The sequence below is a fragment of the Balaenoptera physalus genome, assembly GCF_965194825.1.
Source record: "Balaenoptera physalus genome assembly, chromosome: 6".
Taxonomy (NCBI): Eukaryota; Metazoa; Chordata; class Mammalia; order Artiodactyla; family Balaenopteridae; genus Balaenoptera; species Balaenoptera physalus.
In genome coordinates this window covers 91,087,986-91,112,670 of record NC_138885.1, presented here as the reverse complement: position 1 = coordinate 91,112,670, position 24,685 = coordinate 91,087,986, and the positions used below count along the sequence as shown (strand labels likewise).

The window sequence follows — 24,685 nt, the reverse complement described above, 5'->3', positions numbered from 1 at the left end:
GTTTGACATTTTAAGGAAATGATAAAAACAACACCTGAAGTTCAGGCAAAATTGACAAGTACCTACAAGACTAAAGAGAGGAAGTAGAGTGTGTTGTCAGACTGCACACTGTACTTTAAATTTTTTAGTTATTCATTTTTATTCTACCTGGTTCCAAAAAGGACTTAAAGCAGCTTTTCTTTTTAAAAGTATCTTCTAAATTGGACATTTTCACATCACTGAGGCTGCCAACTTCTTTCCTAACATAAGGATATTCTTCTACCATGACTGCTTGCTATATTTGAAAACTGAATGGCAAGGATATTGTTCTTATACAGAAAAGAGGAAAAAATAACTCATTATGATCATGACTCCTGCCTGGAAGACCCTCCAAACGGCATGCCTTAGGTATGAAATGCAAGTCTCATAAGAAACCAGGAAGAACTACATTTCTAGGATGTATGAGAGCTCCAACAAATCACAAAAATTCAGGCCTTTGGGGATTCACTTCTCCCAAGGGACTGTAAATACACAGATCTCCAGCATCTTGACTTGTGAGAACACTATGAGACCCAAAAACACACAGTGGGGCCTGAGAGCAGGGAAAGCCAGGCCAGGCATCACGGGGAGGAGGGAAGCTTCCATCTCCCCTGGACCAGCTGCAGGAAACACCCGTCTCCTGCTCGGCTTGTCCTTCTGAGTCTCCTCTTTCTGCTTCTTCCCAAGTCCTCCTTCTCTTCCAGCACCACCCATCAGACCTCTCGGGGGTCTGGCTCTGGTGTCCTGTCCCACATTTTGAAACATGGGGTTTTTCAGCCCGTGGTCTTTCTATTTTTTTTTTAATAAGGAAATGGAGATCCATTGTTTGTTTTTTTTTTAAATAAATTTATTTAGTTTATTTATTTATTTTTGGCTGTGTTGGGTCTTCATTGCTGCATGTGGGCTTTCTCTAGTTGTGGTGAGCGGGGGCTACTCTTTATTGCAGTGCGCGGGCTTCTCACTGCAGTGACTTCTCTTGTTGCAGAGTATGGCCTCTAGGCACGCAGGCTTCAGTAGTAGTGGCATGCAGTCTCCGTAGTTGTGGCTCACAGGCTCTAGAGCGCAGGCTCAGTAGTTGTGGTGTACGGGCTTAGTTGCTCCGTGGCATGTGGGATCTTCCTGGACCAGGGCTCAAACCCGTGTCCCCTGCATTAGCAGGCAGATTCTTAACCACTGCGCCACCAGGGAAGTCCCAGCCCATGGTCTTTCTAAATCCTCATCTTTAGACTCGATTTCCACCTCTCTTCCATTGGCCTAAATCTTGCCTGATATCTCCTATTTCAGGGCTGTGTGCTGAAAAGCATGGTCCCAGACCCCATGCTATACACTGAAGGACCCTTCATGACAAGTACTCGGTATGTAGTAAACAGAAGACTTGGAAGAAAATTAATTTTGCGTGATTTAGAAAAAAAGGGAGGGGTGTTAAGTGCTACATTAATGTTAAAGGGGTTAAAGGGAACGAATGTCATTGAACTTACTTGGCATGTTAAAAGGGTTACGCTGAGTTTTGCCTATGCTCTAAATACTCCCAGATGCTACCATTTAGGAATAAAAGGATCATTTTCATTGTGAAACCTGGGGTTTTCTGAAATTTCAAAAAAACCCTCAAAACAAACACGCAGTGTTTCATCTGAACCAGCAGTATATCCAAGGAGCAAGGGCCAGATTCAACAATAAGACCCACCTAATAGAAAATATCTTATCGACAGCCCAAAATTAACCCTGATGTTTTAGCATTTCACAATCTACACTGGGCCCTTTCAAATAATCATTTCATTTGATCCTCCCCACAATTTAGTAAGGTAGGTGTAACTAGTACCACCGCAGAGATGACGAATCAGGCTCCCAGGGGTTACATGATGCACTCAAGGCATTTAGGCAGCTAGTTCAGTAGTTGAGAACGTGGGCACTGAGGCAGACCCCCGAGGTTCAAGTCCAGGCCCTGCCCATGCTAACTGTGTGAACTTGGGCAACTAACTTGTTTTCACTATGCCTCAGTGTCTACATCCTAAAACACAGACAAATAACAATACTACCCGCCTCACAAGGCCGCTGTGAGGATTAGTTGAAATAGTACATTAACGCGGTTACAGAATTAGTCAGTCAGTCTGCGGGTGCCTGCCACACAGTCAGCACTTAAGAAATGTTCACAAGACTCAATTCCCAGAGCTAAGTGTTTTAATGCCAGATGAGGAATCCTTATCTTTACATTGCTTCTATGATTCATAATTCTATCAGTAGAGAAATTAGCAATTTCTCACCAAAGGAAAAGACATGCTAAAAGGAAACCTTGAACTGGATACAATGACTCAAAAAGGAAGAAAAGGGCAAAAGTTCAAGTGTGTCTTCTTAAAAGAACCCCATTTATTTTTGTTTCCGGAAACACACTGCGTACCATTTAAGTATTTTCAGTCATTTTGGAGCACAATGAAAGGTCAGGCTAAATGGAAGTAATATTTGTATAGCCCATGGTGACTGTCGGGGTGTCTGTTTCCCATGGCCTGGTCCTGGGTGCACTTCGAGAGCCGTGGAGAAAGGGGCTGTGCCCCCCCGGCCAGCCCTCCCCCCACCCCTGCGCCCACGCCACACGAGCTCTCGGGCAAGAGAGAAGAACAAAGATGCAGCTGGCAACGCTGGAGTGCTGGAGAAAAGAGCAATTTCACCCAGGGAAGAGGGCAGTGGGAAATGGGCAGAGGAATACTACCAGGACACATTTTCTTGTTTCTAGTTTCTTGCAGCCATGGGGGCAAAAAAGAAGGCTGAAGCGCAGAGAAGGTGGTGTTGGGAGGACAGAGAGGAACAGAGAGACCGACCAAGACACGGGGATGGCAGAAAGAAAACGCAGGTGGCTGGAATAACTACCGAAAAAGGACCAGCCTGCAGAAGATACCAAAGCAGCAGAGTGTCATGGCAGAGAAGTTCTGGAAAAGTAGGCATGTCAGAGGCCCATAAAGGGGGCCATATAAGGCCAGGAATGAGTGATTTCTCAGTCCTATTCCAGTGCCCAGGAGGGACTGGGAGATGACCACGGTGGGGCTCTTAGCCGTCATCTATAGATTGCAGTTGTGATGCAGGTTGAGGTTCCTTCCTAGAAATCACGCCACCTTCTAAAGCATCATATGAAGAGTGCTTCTCCTGGCACAAGTGTGGTCTGGAGGGTTCAAAAGTCAAGTACAATGTGAAGGAACCCAATTAAGGAACTCAGGGAGTCTCTGACACAAGGGTTACATGTGAAAAAGGAAATCTCACTTGAAACAGGAACATATTCAGCATGAAAACACAAACTGATGGACTGTCATTCAGCCCAGAAGTTCTGCATGTCACAAATGTAAAAATAATGATTACATTTGTATAGCACTTTAAAGTTTACAAAGAATTTTTATAAAAGTCTGTCCCACATGGATGCTTTTCATGCCCCAACATGACATGTTCTTCACATTATTATGAGTCCCTAAGAACTGGCTTTATGCTACTGCAAATACTTTTTTTAATCTATAAATACTACTCATAGAATTTTATCTAAAGTACTATACATAATAGGCAAACAGTGGGTTCTAGGTACTGAATCTATTCTAAAATATCTACTACTTTCCCAGAATGACTAATTAAATATAATTTACATTACCTGAACTAGGTGTAAATATTGCAATACTCTGCACAGACCATTAAGCATATTTCATTAAGAGAAGTTTCTATATTTCCAAACTCTCAGATATTCTAAAGGGGTACTATAGGTGAAAGACCCCTCAAGGGTCTTTAAAAACAGCTCTTGATAGCATAAACAGGAAGCCTGCTATAAGGTAATGAAGAATGATGGAATAAAAATGATCGTGGCCTATTTCCACAAAGAAGCATGGAAAAAAGAAAACAAGCTGATATTACTCCCAGCTTGCTGAGTTAAAATGAACTGTTTTGTCATTAGGCAAGTGTCTTATTTACTCTTTGCCCTATATACAATAATAACGTGTTGTTGAGAGTCAAGAGTTCACATTAGCATTTTTTAATTTAGGAAAAAGGGGAAATTGTAAACCCTAAAGAATAGTTTTCCGGTTGACACAGTTGAGCATGCCTGGAGGGTGATGTGTACTTTGTACCCAAATCTATATTAAATGTTCTATCCTTGAGGGACTTCCCTGGTGGCGCAGTGGTTAAGACTTCGCCTGCCAATGTAGGGGACATGGGTTTGAGCCCTGGTCCGGGAAGATCCCACGTGCCACGGAACAACTAAGCCCGTGCGCCACAACTACTGAGCCCGCACCCTAGAGCCCGCAAGCCACAACTACTGAGCCCACAGGCCACGACTATTGAAGCCCGTGTGCCTAGAGCCCGTGCTCCGCAACAAGAGAAGCCACCACAACAAAGAGTAGCCCCTGCTCGCCGCAGCTAGAGAAAGCCCGCGCGCAGCAATGAAGACCCAACACAGCCAAAAAAACAAAAACGTCCTGTCCTTGAGATACAAAGATAACATTTCTGACCCACAGTCAGCAGAGCATTCATTTTGAGGTTCTTTCTCTCAGCTCTGACGATAAATTTGTGCTGATTTACCCTCTTTCGGTCATCTGGTTTCCTACATTACTGACAGCATACATTTGGGAGACAGCTGCCTGGCGTTGCGAGAGAAGTTGCAGCTTGGAGGAAGGAAGTGAAGCAGCGAGCTAACCCTTGGTCTTGGCACTGGGTGCTTGCCAACTGATGTATTAAAAGCAAAATTCTATAAAGTTGAAACTGATACTGTCAGTATGGTAAGAACTCTGCAAACCTATTTACATTAAGAAAAACTGTGATAAGCTAAAACTTTTCACTGGATATGCTAACTTCTGGAGTAAATTAAGCCTCCTGGAAGGTTGTATCAGTTCCTTTTATATTGCTGAGTATTCAGGTTGTTCCAAGTTTTGCTTTCTCCAAGCCCTTATTCTCCATCATACTGGAAGGTCCCAGTCTACTAAATTTGGATACTGATTCCTTGATCAGAAGTAATGTGGCCCAGAGTATATCTGGCCCAATATATAAATCACCAATATACAGATCACAGAAAGACCTACCTGAATATATTCCTTCATTCAACAAATACTAATGGAACATTTCTTATGTATCAAGCAGTAGTCACAGCACTGGGAATACTAGTGAACAGAACTTACAGTCAGCCGGTGGTCTACCATGGGGCTACCTGAATATATCATGCACCATTTTGCTAAATCTTTGAGCAGACCATAGAGAAAGAAGAAGAAAAGAGAACATCAGCTCGTTAGCAGAGAGCAAGCTTAGAGGACAAAGCCACATCTCTCCTACTTGTTTTTCTTTTTTTTTTTTAAATGAACTTGCTAAATTCTGAACTCTTTTTTTAAATTTTATTTATTTATTTATTTATTTGTTTATGGCTGTGTTGGGTCTTCGTTTGTGTGCCAGGGCTTTCTCTAGTTGTGGCGAGCAGGGGCCACTCTTCATCGCGGTGCGCGGGCCTCTCACCATCGCGGCCTCTCTTGTTGCAGATCACAGGCTCCAGACGCGCAGGCTCAGTAACTGTGGCTCATGGGCCTAGTTGCTCCGCGGCATGTGGGATCCTCCCAGACCAGGGCTCGAACCCGTGTCCCCTGCATTAGCAGGCAGATTCTCAACCACTGTGCCACCAGGGAAGCCCTCTCCTACTTGTTTTTTTTTTTTTTTTTTTTTAATTAATTAATTTATTTATTTATTTATTTATTTATTTTTGGCTGTGTTGGGTCTTCGTTTCTGTGCGAGGGCTTTCTCTAGTTGTGGCAAGCGGGGGCCACTCTTCATCGCGGTGCGCAGGCTTCTCACTGTCGCGGCCTCTCTTGTTGCGGAGCACAGGCTCCAGACGCGCAGACTCAGTAGTTGTGGCTCACAGGCCCAGTTGCTCCGTGGCATGTGGGATCTTCCCAGACCAGGGCTCGAACCCGCGTCCCCTGCATTGGCAGGCAGACTCTCAACCACTGCGCCACCAGGGAAGCCCCCTCTCCTACTTGTTGATTTCCTCTCCCTAACTCTTTGTCGCTCTAGGTGAGCAACTGCACGCCTCTTAACTGGCTGCCAGAGCCCTCTTCAAGCTCTCTTTTCAGAAAGCTTTGCAGAAGTCTTATAAACAATTTTGCTATTCCAGAAAATGTTCATGCTCAAGGTACTCCTTTGAAAGAAAAGGAAAATTCCTTTGAGATTTTTGTCTCAGTAACTAGGAATGCAATTAGGCCTATGCTTGGCACTTCGTTAGTTCCCAGAGCCAAGAGATCTCAGGGTTAGGAGAACAAAGCTACCAAGATGCTTTAGCTATTGACTATGGCTGGCCCAAAATTCAAGAGTTAAAGCCTGAGAATGTTTTACCCCTTTACTTTAATTTCCCATTTAAGTAACTTCCAAATACCAAAGCTTAGAGGACCTAGAAGGCAAAATCCTTTCCACTACTTTATTGAAAAATTATGTATGCTGTGATTTATTGCTAATGCTGGTCTTTCAAAACATTAGTCAGGACACCTGGAAACCTTTGGACAACAGCTGCCAATACAAGTTTAACATTTCATGGGTCAGCACTTAAAATCTGACAAATAATAAATCATCCTTATAACCTAACCAGTGTGAGGCACTAGGTTGGCAATCTATTGAGAGTTGGTTTAAAAAGTATAAACCACAGATTACATTACAACTCAGCACTTGGGAAAATGGAGACTGGGTAAAATAATGATTGTTGTTACCACTTCTCTTTCTTCGGTGGTACTCTTTCTCTAAGAAAGAACTTTTCTTTTTACATAAAGATACTTCACTGTCTGTTAACAACATAAAATTTGGTTATCACATTATGTGTATGTGCTTTAAAAACAAAGAATTTCTGCACTCGTTATAGCTATATAGTGAATGTTCCAAACGGGACGATACTCTATTTAGGACTTGCCAGGCCAATATTTGACAGCAATATTTAACTTGTTTTGGAAGATATGCATCGATTTTTCAGGGATATAAACATTTTCATCATTTCCATTATTAAAATATTATAAGTAATTGCTTGAGCCCTGGTAGAACAAATGCTATGTATCAAATACCCGCTGGTGTGAGGAACAGCTGGATACGTCTGTCTAGAAATGGCTGTGATATATTCAAATATACTTTAATAGGGTCACAAGAGAAAATTAAGGTCCTTTAGTGGTATGATGACTTGCCTGTGGTACACAGTCTCTTGTGTACCTCTCTTACTTTCTTTCCACATTGGCATAAAATTTTAGGTCAAGTCAGGCTGTCAGTGAAGACAGCATTGGCATTAGGAATCCTAAAATTCATTTAATGCCTTCTTTCTAACCAGAGGTAAAGCAGTAGCTAAAGGTAGAAGTGGAGTCAAACCTTAGAGAAGCAGCCTGGGCAGAAGGACCCCTTAGGACCTACAGAGAATTTTCAACATCTAATGAAAGTGATTTCAACTTCAGTGTTCACCTCAAGAAAACTATGAGAAGCCCAGACTCAGTTAGGTGCATTGACATTTACTGAAGAAAATGCTCATATATACTTCCGTATTTAAATTTCTTTGATTCCTTTTATTCAAACCCCTTAAAGAGAGTTGAGTCATTAGCAACTATAGAAACATTAATACCAGCGGTAGGCAGAAGCTCACAGGGATGCCTGATTTCCTGAGATGGCCCAGACATGCAGGGCTAGAGCTCCCAGGAAGCTTGTCTATCCTATGTGACCTTTTCCCCTCACCTGAGGCTGACTGGTCAAAAGGCGGTCATCAACCTAAGTTGGATAAATTAGGTTCCCTCTTCTTGGAGCCTCAGACTTTGAACTATGAACCCCAGCAGGTAGACATCATCAGCGCTCCATCACACTGACAGCAATGCCTTAGAGAAGAGACCACAATGCCCTATGTCGAGTCTGCAAGGCCTTCCCTGGTGGTGGCCCTTCGTGCAGTTTGAAGGTTCTACCATCCCTTCAATGCTATAGATGCCCCAGGATCCTGCCAATAAAACAATTCAAACATAATTCTGTTTTGGTTTAAGCTAGCCAGTCAGTTTCTGTAGCTTCCAATCAAAAGAGCCTTGTAGGTTAAGGACGTTAGTACTTTAATAAGAAGCTACGTTTTGTTAAAGGTGAAGTAGAAGGGACAGGACCTTAATTCCTTCTGTTTGTAGGAAACTCCATTTTACAGATGCTCTCCCATGTGATCACTGTCAGGGTCAGGGAAGGGTTGCTATTATCCCCTCAGGAGAGAGAAAAGGCAAGGACAGCTCAGAGAGGGTACTGCCTCTGTGCTGTGGCCTGATTGCTGGCAAGTGGCAGAGCTAGGCTTAGAACCAGGTCTCCTGAATGCCGGTCAAGCACCCTTCCCACTGCACCTCGGTGTGTATGTATATATGTAATCATAAAGGAATCTTACAGGGAATATAAGCAAAACAGAAAAACAGAGCTATTCTGAGTATATACATCTTTTCATTTTTTCCTACCCAACTCCAAACCAAGGGCTTGGGGAAAGCCTTAACAAAGTAAAAAATATAAACTATTGCCTTATGATGATATTTGGCAATAAAAACATTAAGACAAAGAAGTGCCTCTTTTTGACACGGATAGTAAGTTTACCTTCTACACATTTTAACTATTAGCAGGGAGTAGCCTTTGAACTACAAGGCAGTGGTGTCCAAGGTATTTTCATCTTACATGTTTGAACAAAAAAAGTTTGGCTGTTTACGATTCATATATATGTATTATTGTACTAACTATATATAATCGTTTGTTACGATTCATATACATGTATTATTGTATACACGTTATAAAACATAAAAAGATAGAAAAGAATGACAGAATTGATGTACTATTTTGCTAACCATGATGTCTCAAGTCAAATACACCCAGGACGAGATTCATGACTAATTAACCACAGTGGATATAAATCTGTACGTCTTCCAGATAATTTAGAATTTTGGTGGCCAGCTTCTTGCAAGATCGGATTAGACGAGCACTGTCATTACCTCATAACAGGGCTGACAGAGTTCATGTTAAACTTCGACATTTTCTTGTTGCTTGCAATATTAAAATTATCTTCAATTTATGGGAATTCTTTGTAGAATCCTTTTAAGACTCTGTGAGGGTTTGTTAAAACTAAAACATGGAATTTGTAAATACAGTTGGCCAGGCATGATATATTCCACAAAATAACCAAAGCAGATGAGCCAGAGGGGAAGCCACTGTGAAGAGGAGGCCTCACCTCCCTCCCTCCAGGTGATACTCGACCATTTGACACGTGGACCCAGGAATGATGCCAGTGCCAATATAGTCACCATCTGTTATAATAATGTTTCATGATAATAAAATGAATGTAAATGAAAATTCTAATCAAAGTCTTTCTCAACCAAATGAATCTTCTCAAGAGCTCCCTGTGGGTGCATATCCTATTTTGGAGGCCACTTTGCCAGGCAGTGAGGCAGTAGTTTACTTCTAGAGCCACTTATAATCACAGGAATCTCTTGGCCTAAAACTATGCAGGACAAGGATAAACCAACCTGGGTTGGAAAGAGTTTATTTTGCCTTTTTAAAAACTTTTAAAATTATGAACTCTAACCCACAACCAGAAAAGCACATGAAACATTAATGTTTGATGTATATACTGTATATTACCCATGCAACTGCCAGCCCCTGTCAAAAACCAAACATTGCCAGCACTCACAGGAGCCCCGCCACTCCTCTCTCTCCCCCAGCATGCCCCTTAGAGGGAACCACTATCCTGATTCTTTTAGTAATAAATTCCTGGCCACTTATGTCTGTAACCCTTAGCAACAGAGTTTAGTTTTGTCTGTTTTCACACTTTACATAAATGAAATAAGATTACTATGTATACTTTGTATCTTCTTTCTTTTAACATTATGTCTTAAGATGTATCCCTCTTCTTGTGTGTAGCACTAATTTATTCTTTTTTCATTGCTGTATAATATTCCACTCTATAGTTATAGAAATCATAATTCCTTATGATTACACCACAGTTCATTCATCCATTCTACTATTGATGGATAGTCTGTGTTTCTAATTTGAGATGAATACAAATAAATTTACACATCTCTGGATGTACACAAGTGTATATTTCTCTTGAATACACAGACAAGTGCACACCTGTGCACGCATGAGAGTGGAATTGCTGGATCGGACCTTAGTTTCTAAAAAAAAAAAAAAAGTTAAGAAAGGTAATTCTAGTGAATCACTTGGAAATCAATTTTAATATAAACTAACTCTTATGTAGCCATGAGGAAAGTTCATTAAGTTACTAGATTTATCTTTCCCTAGACTTTCACTCCTGCACACTGACTAAATTTGAACCAAGACATTAAATGCATTTAACTCTGTTAAAAAATAGTTTGAAAATTTCCAATGAATTAACTGAAGCCAATACCCCCAAATCTCCTCTCCCCGCCACATATATATTTTTTACATATTGTAATTGCATTTTTCCTTTTAATGAGGGCCAATATTGTGTCTACTGCGAGAACAAAATGTTCATTCAAATTTTAAAGCAACTTTGCGCCAAAAGGTTTCAAGTTAGCACTCATATTGATCAAGCATGGAAAGCCAAAAATGTTAATCCTGAGCTAAACTGAGGAGTACAAATACAAACAATAGAGATTAATTCCAACCTCAGAGTCTCCAATGTTTCACTACCATCATGAGTGACCTCCAAATGGACTACATAAATGGGACATACTTAGATGACAACATTGTGGCACCAGCAAATCTGCTCCTCAGTCTCCCACTGTCTTATTGACAAAAAACATAACAACTAGCATCTATTATAATGCCAGGCACTGTCTACATATTAGTTCTTACATGCAATGCCTTTTTAATCCTTAAAACAACCCTATGAGATAGGTACTATTATCCTTCCCATTTTACAAAAGGAAACTGAAGCCCAGAGAGGGAAAGTAACTTGACCCAGGTTCCATGGCTGTAAGTAGTTGAGTTGGGAATCAAACCGGTTCCTGGTGCCTCAGTTCACACTCTACTGCCTGGCAACATGTTAGTTTTGTTGTTGTCGTTGTTATAATTTCGATAACAAGAAGAATAGTTCTTTAAGACCAGGGCAAATGTGTGAACCAAAGGGGGAAAAAAATCTACGTACGGTTTGTTTTTATTGGAAAATTTTGTGGAAATGATTGTAACCAAGCAACTCTAATTCTGGGAGAACTAATTAAGAAATGAATTAAGGGATTCGATGGATACCCAAATTAGTCATTAGAGCTTGAAGATCTGGAGTTCTGGTCTAAATCCAGCTTTGGCACTTGCATCCAAAATAAACATGACCAGATAAGTACCACAGCTCACAATTAAAATGGATTTATATGCCTTATGCGTCCACATGGGAGAGGTCGCTTCCTAATTGAATTCGGACACCTCTTCAGTTACTGTGGGTTTCATTTGCCATCTCCCTGTTCTTTTGTGACTGCCGGCAATAGGATTATGCTGAGGGAGAAATCATTTCAATCAGTGATGTCTGCAGAATGAGCGTAAAAAGATAAAAGTAAAGCCTTTGAACTATAATTAGAAAATTCCTTAAGTGTGCTCACGTGACATGTGTTTGAGACTATGACTGACTGGCAAGATGAGTTACAGAATGGACGTCCAATGTCACTGTTCTGGGATAAGCAGCCAGTAAAACTGGTGTTCCAGCATGAGACAACCGTAATCTTTCGCAGGCCAAAACATTCCTGCTTTCTACCTCTAATATAATTAGTGACAGACAGCTGGAGGCATCTCATTCTCCTGACAAAAATATGATCAGAATTGTTTTCAGTTGGTACATCTTTCCATCAAGCTGTTTGTTGCCTTCCAGCAGAATAATCAGAGTTTCTGATTATCTGGTACGTTCCAAGAAAACAGGAATTGATTGTGCCCTTGCTTGTCTGATGGGGAGAAGGCTGCCAGAATTTACATAGTAACTCTTCAGTTGCCTAATGGAAAGAAAAACTAAGCTGTGTGTGTGTGTGTGTGTGTGTGAAAGAAAAACTAAGGGGTGTGTGTGTGTGAGAGAGAGAGAGAGACAGAGACAGAGACAGAGAGAGACAGAGAGAGGAGGAATCCACCAGTAGTTGCCATAATAATTCTCTTTGAACAACAATAAAGAAAATGTTTTCGTGGTGATTCAGATTTCAGATATGAGGAAGTAAAGTATTCTATTGCATTCACGGAAAACAACCAACTCCCACCAACGTTAATGGCTCTTTTCAAAAAGTTACAGTCATCTTACTACTGAAGTTTCAGGGTTATGTAAAAAGAATCAAGTTTAAACATTCATGGAAACATCCAGGTGCAATAAGACCTCATTATTTTGGACTACTTCAATTTGGAATTTACAATCATTTGACAGGATCTAGACCAGAGATGATCTTTTCACAGTGAAAAATGGCTTGCTAAGCAAATTACTTTAAACAAGCAAGACTGCTGGGGGGAAAAAATAAAAATAAAAATATTTTTGTAAAGTATGAGGAATGAAAAAGAACAACATGCTTCCCCTCCAACAAATACTTGTGATGAACCCAGTCAAATACCAATAACTGATAACAATAATAATTACCATTTAACTGAATGTCAATCTTACATAGTCCACTTTACATACATGAGCTAGAAATATCCCAACAACTCTGCAAGATGGGTATAATCATCCCCATAATAAAGGGAAGGAAACTGAGGCTCAGAGAGGCAGGTGACATGCAGACACCGTACAATTACTAGGCAGCAGAAGCAAGATGCAAAGCCAGGCTGCCTGGCTCAAAAGTCTGTGTCCTTCCACTCCCACTCAACGCTGAGTGAGCACTGACAACTGCGAGCCAGACTTCCAGATTCACTGGCCCAAGTTCTCCAACAGCAGCAAAAATGGTTATCACTTCAAGGAGGGAAAGCCAAGTAGTCTGGCCCCAGAGCCCACCACTCTTAACCATAATTCCTTTCTACAACACAACGATCTCTAGAAATAAAGGCTTTTTTCCGCTGGTACTTTGAGGTATTTCGCATGCATAAAACTACAGAAATCCATAGAAACGTCGATGTAGGTGATGTAGGTGGAGAAGGCACAGGTGGGTGGGGGAGGATTGCTTTCAGTCCTCTGCTCCTTGCCTCCATCCCCCATCCCTCATCCCCCGTCCCCCACCCCATCATAAGCGACTTGTCTCTTCGGTCTGTACACCTATACAGGAGCACTCTGGTGCTAAAATCCTGAAAGGCTGACAGACTGTGACAAGACCCGTGGGAGTCAGCTGCAGGCGCAGGGGCAGCCAGCCATGTGGGCAGCAGGAGGACACAGAGAAGGGAGGGATCATCTCTACTTACCTGGGAATCCGCGGAGATATTCCTGACAGTGGTCAGGGTCTGGAGTGCTCTAGGAAAAAAAGAAATTTGGGAAGTCAGATCTCACATTTCAAAGCCACACCACTCATCTCCCTCACACCCACACCCAAGCACAGGCTCTGGAGTCAGGCAGACAAGGAATTGGGTCTTACCTGTGACTTAAAGCCTCAGTTTACTCAACTGTAAAATGGGGGACAATATCAATAATAGTAGCTTCCTCACAGAGATGTTGGGAAGACTGGATAGTATATAATTTGTGCAATGAATTTGGCACACACAGTAGTGATATTTTAATAACCACAACAGCTAACATTTATTACTTTCTTATAAAGTGCTTGGCGTTGTTCTAGGGCTTCAAAGGGGTAACTCTTCGATACTCTGAGGTAGGCACTATTACCACTGGCATTTTGCAGATATAGCAAATGAGGCACCAAAAGGTGAAAGCACCTGTCTCATAAAAATATACAAGGCAAGTGATGGAGCTGGGATTCTGTGACCATCTGACCACAGGGCCTAGACTCTAAACCACAGGGATATCCTGCCTAATTTATCACAAATAAATGTTACTGTTATTATTATTATTATTGTTTCTGTAATGATCTCCTTTCCAAAACATAGCCTGTAATATCCACACAAGCCCAGGGAACTCACCATTCAGCTAGTAACCACTTAGGCACAGAGACAGGTGCTGGGCTCCTAAGTCAACCAGGCAATCACTCAGTAAGTCAACAATCTCTTCAAGTGTTCCCTGAGAATCCCTCTGCATCCGTTGCTCTGTTAAACACCGCGTGGGGCTTCAAATGCTCTGGTCACTGATCCTGCAAAGTCAGCTCAACCTCCAGGAAACAACCGGGGAACGAGGGAAGGAGGGAGCACCGGGAAGGACGGGACAGGACCTCAGGACGCTGGATGCTGTGCCTGGCTTGGCGCCACCTCTCTAGGTGACCTTTTCCAAGTCAGCTGACCTCTCCGGTTTTCATCTTTAAGTGAGAGGACTGACCTAGAGGCTCTTAAGCCCTGAGATTCGAATCCACCATTCTATTCTGACTCTCTTGTAATCAGACTACCTTTCCTCCGAACAGTCCATTTTTGCGAGAATATATTGTAACCCTTCATTACTCTAACACACTGACTGAACACAATGCCAGGCACTGTGAATAGTGCCCAGGATTAAAACACAAGACAAAGCCTACACTTTGTAATGAGCTCTGAGAGCACGATGAAGTCTTGCCACAGGAAATCTCGGCAATCGGAAGACCAGGGAAGACGGCAGCCCTTAGGACACCTGCGCATGCCCGGTGGGCCGCCATCGGAGCCCTGGGTGTGGCCCCGAAGAACTCTGCACCAATCTTAGGACCCAGGGTCCCGGTGTCCCAGGTGCCCAGCAATCTGGGAAGGGGGTGCCATGCTAACCTTATGGGGCAGATAAGAATGTCTGTGAAAAATAAGGCAGAAGCCAGACAACCAGGGAGATGCTTGAGCTGAGGGTTAGGTTTGTTTTCTGAAAGTAATAGTGTCGTGTGCAATAAACCAAAGAGATGAGAACTCAGCTGGCACTTAATTACTTGACTTTCTTCACTTTGATAAAGTATACCAATGGCCATTTTGATAGCGATCTTTTATGTATGTGTGTGTGAGTGCGCATGCGTGCCTGCTTCTTTGCGAAGCACTTCGACAGAAGATGCTACCGACTTTACATCACACTTAAGATATATTTGCTTTTACAGAAACTCCTTGGAGGGAAATAATTCAGTGAGTATAATACTTCCATTAAAAAGAAATTGATTTTAAAATGTGCTTTTCAAACTTTTGACAAAAACAATTCTTTGATTTTCTGTATGTACCACAAAAAGGAAACATTGTTGTGTGGACAATGTAACAAATAACATGAGTTGTCAAATGAGACATTAAACATTTATTGATTTAATTTTTAATAAAGACTTTTAAACATAACCCAAAATGTCCATCAATCTTTGACATGGGAGGAAGTAGCATTTTGGTAAATTCCATCTCCTACCACAATTGAAGTCACAGAAGATGTTTATGGTTCTTAGAGAGGGCAATGACGGTATTCTTTACAGGATGGTCAGATATTTGCAGCATATAATTTTAGAAGGCACAAAAAGGTAGAACATAAAAATGTATTATTTTGACAGGTATTTAGGTAACGGATACACCCTCTTTGCTATGTCTCTACCAAAGTACCCAGTGCATGGGCGTCTACAGAGAATTTAGTTCCTAAATTGGCTCCAAAAATGTTTTAAGCAATGGCAACACTGTTAGAAAACATGAATAAACTTCAAGGATGACCACTCTGAGGAACTCTTGGATATATAAATTATAAATTATAGCTTTCTTAAGCCTAGAAAGAAAAATAAAATAAAATTTTAGTAGCGATCATCGCCGGGGTGAAGAATTATGAGTGATTTTTTTCTTCTTTATAATTCTGTCTGCTTTCCAAACTTCCTATAATGAGAACGTGTAACTTTAACAATTTGAAAAAAAAAAATCTTTTGACACTCTCAAGATACCTGATGTAAAAAGTGAAAAGGCTTTGGAATCAGACAAACTTGGGTTCAAATCCCTGCTTATACCCTTTCTAGCTTGGTGCCCTCAGATAAGTTACTCAGCGGCCGAAGTTGAACATGAAATGGAAATAATAATACATGCTTAAAGCATCATTTTGACTACTAGAGGTGAGATATTGTAAATGCTTAGCACAGAGTAGGAGCCCACTAAATGACAGTCACTCTTCCATTTATAGTACACAGTCAAGAGAAGTTAGGCTCTTCTGATAACAGTAAATAAATTTGTTGGTGTTTATAAATTGATGCTTCAGGCCATTTGTTTACGGAAACACTGAGGTTTTACTACGTAATTTTCAGAAATTTTCTAACAATTAAAAGTTCAGAAAAAGAGTAAGTAAGAGGCTTCCACCTCACTCTCCCTTTCATCCATTGATTAGATTCCTACAGTCTGAGACTCTTGGGTTTACTGGTATTTGCCACTTTGAGGCTGTGTTCAGAAATCCTCCAGTTGGCATGGGAGTTGGGAGAATGGGTTACAGTGAACCCTTTAGAGAAAAGAGAAAGAAACCACAGCTACCACAATCAAGATCTTTTCCATATTGTCATTCCTTATGATGAAAGTGAGCAAAATAAATTATGGGATTGCTTAAAGGAAGGGCAAGGGACTAGATCAGAGATTCTCTGGCTTTTCTTTTTTTTTAATGGTAGTTATGTTGATATTTTCATCCTATTCATGTGCAAGTAGTTCAGTCAAGTAGGTTTATGATAAAATACATGTACTTAACAAAATATGGCTGGTGGGGGTATGTTGCCCTTGGTTATATGTTGCTGTACCTGACTACAGCAAGAAATATGGATTCAACTGGCTTTAATATCAAGGCAAGTATTTGTTGACACATGGAAATGAAAAATATCAAGGAAAAGCTTGATATATAGGTCAAATTCCATTTCAACTCACTCCAAGGGACTGTCCAAAGTCTTCTGCTGCCCTGAAATTGTGTTCTAAATGATGCTTGTCCCAGTCATAGATAACAGGACTTCTCATTACAATGGGATTTGCTACATAAATGAATACTGGTATAGATTTTTAGGCAGTACAATTTATTGTAGAAAGTACAGCTCAAAAAAAAAAAAAAATCATTACGTACTTAACCTCTCCCTCTCTCTCAACCCTGGAGGCATATCTTGCTTTCTACCTGAGGTGTGAACTGTTCTCTCCTTTTCAATGTTTGATTGCTTTTCGTTCCTCTCACTTTGCCTAGTACAGAGCAGACGCTCAAAAAATAGCTGATAAAGAAATGAGCTAAATGAAATGCGGTACCAAAGCAAATAAGGGAAATTCAGAATAGTTTCCTGCATAGAAGGAGAAACAAAATTTAGAAATTGATTCAAGATGAGTATGGCAAGCAGTGTTAGCATTCCCAGCTAGCCGGCTCAAGGAGTCCAGGGCTCCGCGGGCCCTCTGTTGGCTCCCTACTGCTAAGTGTTCGTGGAGGTTTGTATAAAACATCCAGCACTTGGTTTACCCACACCCCGCCAATCTCCGAGGAATGCCACGGAGACATTTCAGTCATTAAGTACCTGAAGCACCTTCATAAGGGTCCTACTGTGAGCCCAAGCTGGGGTGGCCAATGAACAAATCCTGTCCTTTTAAAGGACAGAGAGAAAGGGCCACCACGACCACCTGGGAGGCAAGAAAGGGCAGGAAGTTTAGCCGGCAGCAGCCCCGGGGGAAAGGGAATGAGCGCAGCCCCTGGGGTGGGATTGACTCTCTGGCAGCCAGACTTAAAAGCAGTTTCTGAGCCCTTGCCTACATTACCAGGGCTGGGGGGAAACCACAGGAGACTTCAGAAAAGTATGCGTGATGTCCAGTGTCAAAATTCCTAACGTCTTCTCTTTCATTCTCCCCTTTGGCAAAATGATTGCTTTAATAATCAAAGAGTTTCCTATAATTGTTTATAATGCAATCCTGTTGGAATATGCTTTTCTATCTGATAGTCTTTCATTGTGAGCCTTTTTTTAGTTGAAAGCTAAAATAATGCATCAAATATACAAGTTTTGCTTCTATCTTGGAACAACAAAATAGACCTAAATGGCTATTTTTATAAAGGTCTGTACTGTGTTCAAAGGAACCACCTACTGATGCCAAGGGCTTCCTTCCCTCATCGAGGGATGTGCCACGGGAGTGAGTAGTTAAGCTCTGAGAGATGCCAAGCTCGCTGGGCACTGGGGGCTTCCTGGGCAGAGAAAGGGCCTGTCCCTTTATTATTGGATAGAGTATAAGCAAAGAGTTAGGAGGGAGGGTCTGGTGAGGTTAGCCCCAGGAGTGGTGTCTTTTTACATATATTTTACAAATATTCCCATTATTCATTTGAAAATATTTTAAATGGTAAATCGGCTTCTCCTTGGGAGGCATGACCTGTGGCCATTAATTAATAACTTGGGAGCTAACCATGAAAGCACTTTTGAGTTCACCCACCGGTTTGCTCAATGCATTTAATCCTCCCTATGACCTTTGTGCAGGAGTCATTATCTCTGTGTGAGAGCAGAGCGAGCCGAGGCTCAGAGACAGTAAAGCACTTTGCCCAGCGTTAGACAGCTACGGAGCGAGCGCTGGATGGAGCCACATCTCGGATCCAATCCACAGATTCACAGCCCATCGTCTTGTGCACAGTTCTAGCTACTCACTAGCTGTGCAGCAAGCCCAAACTGAACTCGCTGGGCCCTTCCCACCTGCAAACCACGTTGGGGCACATACTCTCCACGGGCCAAGCTGGTGGGCGTGCTGTGTCGATACAAACCTTCTTAGTCATTGGGCTACGACGGACACCGTTTCTCCCTTGTAAGAACTAAAATGACTGAAGGAAAATTGGGACACTTCTAAGGCAAATGTGTAAGCTCAAGGGCTATGAAAATTCAAGAACTCAAAAACCAAAGATAACTTTCTTGACTAGACAAGAGTTGGGTATAAGCTCTGCAACAAAGTAGCTCTTGGATGGGAAATATTACTACTAGGGTTTTTTTTTTCTTTCATTTTTACTAAGAACTGAAACCTACAAAATGACAAACCAGGATTACCCTATTAAAAGACAACTTCAATTGCTCCTTTGTTCTAAGAAACTGTGTGTTGGGTACTGACTGGCAATACCTTATACCTTGATTTTCATATTAATTATGCGTTTTTCCTTCAAAAATTGACTGCCACACTACACGCTGTGAGTCAGATTTGAGAGCTGCCAAGATAAATGTTCCGAATGGCTGACTTTTTAAAGACAACCTGTCAGTTCACCAAATAATTCTTTGGGGGTTTGTCCCAGTAAATGTTATGTCTCCCCTATACCTATACTTATACCTACAGCAATTGTTACAGCCCTTTCCTGATGTAGCATCTTACAACTAAGGCTAAAGATTTTTCCTTTCAACCCCTAATATACAAGTAATGAAACTTATAATCCCTTTTGACAGCATCAATTTACTTTGGCTGTTATTGTTTAATTCCTATACTGATTTGTGTGAAATACTCTGATTCCTAGGGAGATAAGTAATTCTGGCCTAGTCCCTCCAACTAAAACAAAGATGACTTTTGTGTTTTTGACTAAATAAATGTTTTCTTCCCTGAGGTTTGCTTTCATTAAATAATCATACCAATGTTTGATTTCCTTTAGTTAGCACCTTATTTTAATGAGGCTTGATTCCAAAACATATAAGAACATACGCACACAAGAGGTACTATATTGAGTAAGCCAAAAGTTCCAGCCAAGTGTCCTATCTTTTATGTGGCACCAAGTGACATTTTGTGAAAAGCACAATGGTAACTATTCATTCCGCCAGCCTTAAAAAGATAGGCATGAACTGCCTGCCAGAATGGAAAAGCTTAAGCTTTGAAATCAGACAGCTGGCTTCAAATACCATCTCTACCACCACTATCTCTGTGACCTTGGGCAAACTACTTGTCTCCCCTCAGAGCTTTTTCATCCAAAAATAGGGGTAACAGATGTACCTCAACGGGGTTGTGGAAGAGTTAAATGAGAATTTTGAGATTAAAAAACCAAGCATATAACCTGGCATATTAAGGAGATACTAAAGAATTGATCATTTATTTCTGCCTCTCTGTAAAATGCCATTAGTAATTCATTTTGTTGTCTACGCACAAAAAAAATGTAAAGGACATTAACTGTGGTGCTCTTTATGACAGCAAAGAACTGGAAATGGTCTAAGCATAGGGAAATGATTACATTAAGGTATATTCATATATTGAAATGTATGCAGTCATTCCAAATATTTCTCAAATAATGTTTTTTGACAAGAGAAATTGCTACCCTAGAATTTAAGTGAGGAAAACAGACAAGAAAACCTGTATAATAACAATAATAGCTCACATTTACTGAGCATTTACTATGAGGCATGCACCATGCTATGTACTTTACATTCATTATTTTATTAATTCTTACAATAAACCTACTAGATACATACTATTATTATCCCTATTTTATAGAAGTAGAAATTGAAGTTTTGATAGTTTAAGCAATTTACAGTCACTACATGAGTAGCATAGCCAGGACTGAAATCTCCAAGTGTCTGATTCCAAAGCACTTTTAACTACTATGTCACACTGATTGCTCAGTACAAACTGCCTAGGTCCACCATGAAGCTAGTTTAAACACACACACACACACACACACACACACACACACACACACACGTATGCACATACTCACAATCGCACATACATCCATGTCTGGAAGGAAAACACACCAGATACTAACAATGACAATCTCTGGGTGGTGAAATTTTAGCTGACTTTTAACTCTCTTTTATCCATTTCAGTATTTTTTTCCAAATTCAACGAGTATGCAATTATTTTTACAGTCAGCAAAAACGTTTTTCAAAAAAAAACTTGTGAGAGTATTTTGTAAAATCTAAAGCAGTACCAAAGAGTAGTATTTTCATGAAGCAAGAGTTTATTCCTTGACTTATTACAGATTTGAGTTCCTCGTGCTACTATTCTTTCAAATTATTTTTTCTTTCCATCGAGTCCAAGGTAAAAAGCGTGTAAAAGACTATTTTGTACATTAGTAAAACAAAACATAGTACACAAACACCATATGTATAAGTTACAGACATTTGATATTAATATAAAAGTCAAAGAGTTTGTGTGAGAAGGAAAAAAACCCTCTTTGAATAATACAGGATTTTCCATTTAGAGAAAACACATCCATTAGTGACACGATGCCATCAGTGCATTCTCTGTCATGGTCACAGTTAGTGAAACTGTCATGGAGCCATTTACATAGACTCCAGCATGCTATTTGGACATGATTCAGCCTGATTACTGTCTGTCCCAGGAGATGTGAGTATAATGATGTGCTGGAGTGACACCTAGTATCACCTAAGGAGTGATTTCCTATCCCACCACCAATTAGTTTCCAAAGCAATGATTCCATAAAGAGAACTGAATGATACACAAAAAAGCAATTCCTTTGAACCAAACAAGTTCATGTGAATTGAAATTATAGGTGAAGTATGAATTTACTTTACAAAATTATTTCTTAATAAATTAAAAATATTTACATATGTTTTTTAGTAAACTTTTCAAAAGAAAAATGAATGCAATCTAAAAGTTACTCCAATTCATCTCGTTTCATTTCGTAATATAGTTCTATGATTGGCAATAAGTGGATCAATAAGGATAGTGTCACTAAGGCATCTGACTAAGTCTTTCCTAACTGTATCCTCTTAGACAGCTTGGGGGCAAGAAAGTAAACACGAGTGCGAGATGATCAAACTAGTTCAAACAACAAAAAACAGCTAACAAAATTCATGTATGGATGTCAAGAAGTCTCTTGTAGAAAGTCACAGGGCTCTCTCTTTGGCCTGTCTTGGTCCACATTTTATCAATGACAGAGGAAGTACCTTTCTCAAAAAGTGTAATTGACAAATAAGTGAAAAATGTACCACTGAGATACTGAACTTTTAGAAATTAGAATTCAAAATTGTCTTGATGGAGAGGAAAAATGATTTGCCGAAAAGGGACAAAATGTAACGAGAATAAAGGTAAAGTCCCCTACGTGTGTTCCCAAGGTTAACTGCACGGATACAGAATACGGGAGAGCTGGCTTTGTAGGGGTTGTCCAGAAAGAGACTGGGAAGTTTTATTTGACTTTGGATATAAACTAACAACGTGCTGCCCCTCATTTAAAATGGAGGCCAACACAGGATCTGACTAGATCAGCAAAAGGAGGTGCCCTGGATGGGGAGTTAGCTGTAGCCGTGTGTCCTCCGCCACTCAGAGAACTCAGGAGCAGGGTGTTGAGTTCAAGATGCCTCGCTTCTAAAATGGCACAGGCAGAGTGGCGGGCGACCAGAGTGTTAACAGGATGGCGAATCTCAGCCAAAAGAACTGGGACCACGTAAGCCTGAAAAGAGAAGACTTCGAACAAGAGATACAATAGCGATGGTCAAATATGTGAAGACCTACCACACTCAGGTGCGTGACTATCCTGTGGCACTCCGAAGGGCGATAGGAGATGAACAGGGAAGCTACAGGGAGGCAGATTTCAGTATCTGATGTGCGTGATAATGAGTATTGGTCCAACCACAAGTGAGACAAGGTCCAAATCTAAAGGGGCTCAAGATCTAGGAGCACTGCAGGCTACCGTGGGCAGCGGTCCTCAGTGTCACAAAACTGTGACCACCTCATTCCTGGCAGGGTTCGAACGGCAGCTGGCTGACTGGGATACTGTGGAAGGGATTCCTGCTTCTGGGGGGACCATCAGACCACAGCATCCACTATCTCTTTCCAGTGCCCACCTTCTATGCTTCTAATTTCACATCAGTAAATTTCATGAAGATACTCAGTGCATTTATGTAAGCAATAGCTAAATATGCCTCGCCTTAATAAATGAGAAATAACTATAAATTTAAAGACAATCCAGGAGATTCAGAAGGTGAAATCCTACCAAAGTTTGGAAATGATAAATTAATGTTGTCATGACAACCTTAGTTGATATCGCCCATTGCAACTGCAACAGTTCTTGCTCTGGGACTACCAGAACAATAAATGAGTTTATATATTCAGTGCCACAAACCAGCACTAAATACTATTTTTCATGCTTTTATTTTTAATTTTAGAGGTAGTAGGTTTATACTCTCTCCTTGAGTATTCTCAGGTTGAATATGACACTATACTGAGGCTGTGGTATTGCAGTGGGGCGATCGAGATTACATCAAGAGCCCAGGAAGTCACTGGCAGCCCCCTGCATGTACTGAATCCAGTCCACCATTCAGACGTCACAGGAGAAATGAATGAGAAAGGACAAAGACCTTCTAGATCAGGACAGTAGCAGTCACAGTAGCCAGCATAACATCTTCCACTTTCCCCTTTAAAAATTATAGGACTGCCCACGTTCCTGTAATAAACACAGGTCGATCATAAGTGGCAGTATGTCAGATCAGACTATCTTACTGCTGTTTATGGGTTTTCTCGGTTATGTATTAGCAAGCACTACAATATAGGAAAGTGAGCCCTCACTGAGAACAACACTGCCTCCAATCAAAACCATTCTCTCCTGAGTATACTAAAGCTTTTCCCCCTTTCTTGTAAGCAACAAAGGCTACAATAAAAGAACTTCCCAAACACCCACAGTTAAGGAAAGAATGGCTCCTACAAAGTAAGTGTGAAATCTGTCCCTGGTATCTAATTTGTATATGAATCTTCCTTTTCAGGGTATTTGAGTGGCTTCCTTTATCTATAATTTATCAGCAAAGAATAGAAATAAAAGTTTATTTTGGGCTTCCCTGGTGGCGCAGTGGTTGAGAATCTGCCTGCCAATGCAGGGGACACGGGTTCGAGCCCTGGTCTGGGAAGATCCCACATGCCACGGAGCAACTGGGCCCGTGAGCCACAATTACTGAGCCTGCGCGTCTGGAGCCTGTGCTCCACAACGGGAGAGGCCGCGACAGTGAGAGGCCCGCGCACCACGATGAAGAGTGGCCCCCACTTGCCGCAACTAGAGAAAGCCCTCACACAGAAACGAAGACCCAACACAGCCATAAATAAATAAATAAATAAATAAAAGAACGTGAATTTCTTTAAAAAAAAAAAAAAGTTTATTTTGATGGCAGTGCACCTGACTATTCAGAGACTCAAAAACTTGCTTTGTTTATTCTTATATTACCCTGGCAGAGGATGTAAACATGCCTTTTTTTCCATGGCTTCATGTTGTATTCATAATCCCAGACGAATATTTTCACAAATGCAAACCATTAGGCAGGATGGGCCTTAAGCAGAATGTGAAGGCAACTTCCTTCTGGTCCTTTTTCACCCAGGGATGGCTGAATTCTGGCCCTCCTGGCCCAGGTTTCTTATCTCCTTCTTATCAGTCGCAGGGAAGGGTCTATAAAATCATTCAGTCTAAGGAGCACATGTCTGACCAGTTTAAGTTACCACTTTCATAGCATTGCATTTTAGGCCCTGATGCTGGGCACTTTATACCTTGTTTTATTTAGTCGTAAAAAATCATAACAGGGCTTCCCTGGTGGCGCAGTGGTTAAGAATCTGCCTGCCAATGCAGGGAACACGGGTTCGAGCCCTGGTCCGAGAAGATCCCACATGCCGCGGAGCAACTAAGCCCGTGAGCCACAACTACTGAGCCTGTGCTCTAGAGCCCGCAAGCCACAACTACTGAACCCGCAAGCCACAACTACTGATCCCACGTGCCACAACTACTGAAGCCCGCACGCCTAGAGCCCGTGCTCGGCAACAAGAGAAGCCACCGCAACGGGAAGCCCGCGCCCTGCAACGAAGAGTAGCCCCCGCT

General features: G+C 41.3%; 1 protein-coding gene across 5 annotated transcripts in view; it reads right to left on the bottom strand.

Annotated features, from left to right (window-relative positions):
- The window catches only part of SPATS2L (spermatogenesis associated serine rich 2 like), a 168,149-nt gene that overhangs the window by 132,194 nt on the left and 11,270 nt on the right, over positions 1-24,685 (bottom strand). For all 5 annotated transcript variants that reach the window (XM_082467156.1, XM_082467160.1, XM_082467155.1 and 2 more), the window contains one exon: positions 13,321-13,369. The gene's annotated coding sequence lies outside the window, so the exon portion shown is untranslated. Of the gene's footprint in view, positions 1-13,320; positions 13,370-24,685 lie in introns of those variants that run through there.